The sequence below is a fragment of the Brassica napus genome, chromosome C7, assembly GCF_020379485.1.
Source record: "Brassica napus cultivar Da-Ae chromosome C7, Da-Ae, whole genome shotgun sequence".
Classification (NCBI taxonomy): Eukaryota; Viridiplantae; Streptophyta; class Magnoliopsida; order Brassicales; family Brassicaceae; genus Brassica; species Brassica napus.
The window spans coordinates 12,164,553-12,169,529 of record NC_063450.1 but is presented as its reverse complement, the minus strand read 5'-3'; the positions used below and the strand labels follow the sequence as shown (position 1 = coordinate 12,169,529).

Genomic DNA, 4,977 nt, shown 5'->3' with positions numbered 1-4,977 from the left:
GTTGCACTGAAAGCACCATCAAGTCTTCTTGTATCCATTTCTTCTCGGCGGCCGCAACTTGATCTCCTTCACCTTCACCTCCTTCTCCTTCTTTGGCCACTGGTCTAGGTGCCTCATCCGTGATGTGACTCCACAACCCTAGCCTCCCAATGGATGTTTTCACCAGCCCCGACCACAACAGGTAGTTTCCACTACCCTTTAGAGCCACCGGTACCGTAATCACCTTGTAGTGTCCCTCCATCTTGTCTTGTATGCTCAAGTGAAGAACACGCTAGATCTTTTGAAAGAAGATGAAGCACTTATTAGAAACTCAATACCAAAGCCAACCTAGCTCTGATACCATATGATTTTAGAGAATACAAAAGGTATTGAGTGATTTGAGAAGAGAATGAGATAGATTAAAGAGTGTATGAGAGATTATAAGAACTAAGAGTGAGAATGAGTGAGAATCATGATGAACACAAGAGATAAGAGTCTCTCAATCTCATTATTTTTTATTAATCAGCAAGGTTACAATATATAACGCATGTAGAGTCAAAGATGAGAGGAGCGGGCTAATTTGAATGATAGGCTAGGATGGCTCACACGCTTGATGCCAAAAGGATCTAGCTAGATGCTCTTCCTTTACAGCTGTTCCAGCCTGTCAGTTCGCGCTCTTCTTCCTTTTGATTCAAGCTGATCCACAACCAAAGGTAAAGGTAACTTTGGCTAAGTTACTTTCACTTTGGTAACTTCTTGGCCGAGACCCTTCTCCTTGTGGTTGCTCCATCCGTACCAAGTGTGCGGCCTTGTATGGCCCCCCCTTGTACGGATTACTCAACCTTGCTTCTTCTCCACTTATCCATCATTCCTTGATCCATAAGTCTCTTCTAACTCAACATTCTGGAGGGTCTTGGGATTAATTTAACCCAGGATCAGAAGAGTCAAGACGGTGACAAGAGACACGAAGCTAAAGAAGCAACTAACCATGATCATTGGGGGGGGGGAGAATCCGAGACAAGTGCACAAAAAGAAGAAGTTTTCGGAACTCATGATCAGGGTCAAGAAGAAGAGATACATGTACCTGAGGAAGAGGTATGTGTACCTGAGAGTGAAGGACAAGAGAAGTCTGGAAGAGAGGAACAAGAAGTACTAGAAGAGGAGAGAGTTGAGGCTTCAGAATCAGTACAAGTTCAGGTTGAGGTTACATTGAGGAGAAGCTCAAGAGTGAAGAAACCTCCATCGAATTGGACTAATACAAGAGTGTACTACAATGCACATGCTGTTGCTCATCCATCACAAGCAGTGTGCTCATTTGCCCAGTTCCCTAATGAGCATTGCACGTTCATGGTAAGCCTTGATAAGAGTCAAGTGCCGAGGTCATATGAAGAGGCTATGCAGGATGATCTATGGAGGGAATCAGTTGGAGATGAGGTTGGAGCGATGATTAAAAACGACACATGGTATGAGAGTGAACTACCTAAAGGGAAGAAGGTTGTGTCTAGTAGGTGGATCTTCACAATCAAATACAAGGCTGATGGAACCATTGATAGGCGCAAAACAAGATTGGTGGCAAGAAAGTTCACTCAGACCTATGGGGAGGACTACATTGATACATTTGCTCATGTTGCTAAACTACACACCATCAGAATAGTATTGTCATTGGCAGTGAACTTAGAGTGGGATCTTTGGCAAATGGATGTGAAAAATGCTTTCTTGCAAGGAGAACTTGAAGATGAAGTATATATGTATCCTCCTCCGGGTCTTGAACATCTAGTGAAGCCAGGGAATGTCTTGAGACTAAAGAAGGCTATTTATGGCTTGAAACCGTCACCAAGAGCTTGGTACAACAAGTTGAGTACTACGCTGAATGGGCGTGGGTTCATCAAATCCGAGCTTGATCACACCTTGTTTACTCTCACAACGCCATCAGGTATCATAGCTCTCCTTGTGTATGTTGATGACATAATCATAACAGGTAGTGATAAGGTTGGGATACAAGAGACTAAAGAGTTTCTGAAATCTGTTTTAGAAATCAAAGACTTGGGAGAAATGAAATACTTCCTTGGTATTGAGATTTGTAGATCCAAAGAAGGTTTGTTCATGTCTCAAAGGAAATATACACTTGGTCTTTTAAAGGATGCATGTGCTCTTGGAGGAAAGACAGCCAAGATGCCAATGGAGGATGGATATAAAGTCCCACGCAAGGGGGAGCTTGAAGACAGCAAGCCACTTCAGGATCCTAAGCTTTATAGGAAGCTAGTGGGTAAGCTAATCTACCTAACAATCACAAGACCTGATATATGTTTTGCTGTAAACCAGGTGAGCCAACACATGCAAACACCAAAGGAACATCATTGGTGCATGGTAGAGAGAATCTTGATGTACCTAAATGGAGCTTCAGGCCAAGGTGTGTGGCTAGGCTGTAACAAGAGTACTGAAGTGGTGGGCTACTGTGATGCTGATTGGGCTGGAGATAGAGAGGACAGAAGATCAACTACCGGCTACTGCACCTTCATTGGAGGCAACATTGTCACTTGGAAAAGCAAGAAGCAAAAGGTGGTGTCATGTTCAAGTGCTGAAGCTGAATATAGAGCCATGCTAAAGCTTACCAATGAGTTGTTCACATGCTTCTAATAGTGCTAAAGACAAGGCTGTGTAGTCAATCTAAGGGGATAAGATAAGCATGTGTAGTCAAAGACCAGGCTGTAGATCCCATGGCTGAGATTGCTCACATGCTTATAATAGTGCTAAAGCACTCTTCTCCTTTCCAGCCAGTGACAGCCTGTCCAAGTCTCCTCTCTTATCCCTTCCCATACTCAGATCAAGTGTAGACAACCTAAGGTAACTCCTCCTTGCCATCCGAGTTACCCTGGTTACTATGGTAACTTCTTTAGTTACCATAGTAACAATAAAGTTACTGTGGTAACTCTCCAAAGTTACTGTCTGCTCCAAATCTCTTCCTCTCTCAATATATCAAATTTTTATTCTCTCATCTCAACACTCCCCCTCAAGCTTGACCATGTGGAACAAGTCAAGCTTGGAAACCATGAAGACCTCCCTCATTAAAAACCTCACCAAAGAAAACCCATTGGGATAAAACTTTGATGAGGGAAAAAGAGTGGAGACTCCATGGTTAAGGGGCTCAGCTCCTGGGAGTAAGATCAATGAGTCCAAGCCTTGATAGTATGGACTCCATTGTCTTCAATCTCGCTGCCTTGGTAAACACATCTGCAAGCTGATCTTCACTTCTTGTATAACATGGCAGAATCACACCTAAGATTATCATCTGCCTCACCTTATGACAATCCACCTCTATGTGCTTTGTTCTCTCATGAAACACTGAGTTAGAGGCAATGTGGATAGCTGCTTGATTGTCACAATGCATAGTCATAGGAGTACTCTGCTCAATCTCTAGATGCTTCAAGATCCCCTTGATCCACACCAACTCGTTTGTCAGCTTCAACATGGCTCTATACTCAGCTTCAGCACTTGAACAGGAGATAACCTTCTGCTTCTTACTCTTCCAAGTTACCAAGTTCCCTCCAATGAATGTACAATACCCAGAAGTTGATCTCCTGTCCACTCTATCTCCTGCCCAATCAGCATCACAATAACCAACCACTTCTGTACTGCCATTGCAGCCCATCCAAACTCCTTGTCCAGCCGTCCCACTTAAATACCTCAGTATCCTATCAACCATCTTCCAATGATGGACCTTTGGCGCCTGCATATGTTGACTCACTTGATTCACAGCGAAGCATATATCTGGCCTAGTAATTGTCAAGTAGATCAGCTTGCCAACCATCTTCCTGTATAGCTTAGGATCCTCAAACAGCTGCTTCTCTTCAACCTCCCCCTCACGCAGAACCTTATATCCCTCCTCGAGGGGTGTCTTAGCTATCTTTCCTCCAAGCACATCAGTCTCCTTCAACATATCCATAGTATACTTCCTTTGAGACATAAACAAACCCTCATTTGATCTGCATATCTCAATGCCCAGAAAATACTTCTTCTCTCCCAAATCCTTGATGTCAAACACAGATTTGAGAAACTCCTTAGTAGCTTGAATCCCTGCCTTATCACTCCCTGTGATAATCAAATCATCCACATACACTAGAATCACAATGATCCCTGAAGGTCCTGTCAAGGTGAAGAGAGTGTGATCTAATTCAGACTTCCTAAAGCCTCTCCCATTGAGTGTTGTACTCAGCTTCCTGTACTAAGCTCTAGGTGATTGTTTCAACCCATATATTGCCTTCTTCAAACGCAAAACATTCTCTGGCTTTACTAGATGCTCAAGACCAGGAGGAGGAAGCATGTATACCTCATCTTCTAGCTCACCTTGTAAGAAAGCATTCTTCACATCCATCTGCCACAAATCTCACTCCAAGTTTGTTGCAATGGACAACACAATCCGAACTGTATGTAGCTTAGCTACTGGTGCAAAGGTATCAATGTAATCCTCTCCATAGGTCTGTGTAAATCCTCTTGCAACCAATCTGGTCTTCTTCCTATCAATCTGTCCATTTGCTAGATACTTGATTGTGAAGATCCATCTACTAGATACAGCCCTCTTTCCCTTAGGCAGCTCACTCTCATACCATGTATCATTTTTGATCATAGCACCTGCTTCAGCTCCCACTGATTCTTTCCATTCCTTGTCTAACATAGCTTCTTCATAAGTCCTTGGTACATAACTCTCATCCAGACTAATCATAAAGGCATAATGCTCCTCTGGAAACTCAGCAAAGGAACACACTGCTTGAGAAGGATGCTCCACAGCCTAGGCATTGTAGTACACTCTCGTGTTTACCCAGTTGGAAGGATCCCTCTTTATCCTTGTGCTCCTCCTCAAAGCTTGAACCTGATCTTCAGTTTGCACACTAGCCGGATCCACTTGCTCTTCTTCTTAACTGGCCGGTCTGACTTGTTCTTCTACACTAGACTGAACCTCATCCACTTCTCCACTAGACTGAACCTCATTGTTCTCAACTT

At 43.4% G+C, this 4,977-nt stretch overlaps 1 pseudogene; it reads right to left on the bottom strand.

The window, feature by feature from the left end:
* LOC125590419 overlaps positions 1 to 241 on the bottom strand; it is an 11,397-nt pseudogene extending 11,156 nt beyond the window's left edge.
* Between the last annotated feature and the right edge of the window lie 4,736 nt (positions 242 to 4,977).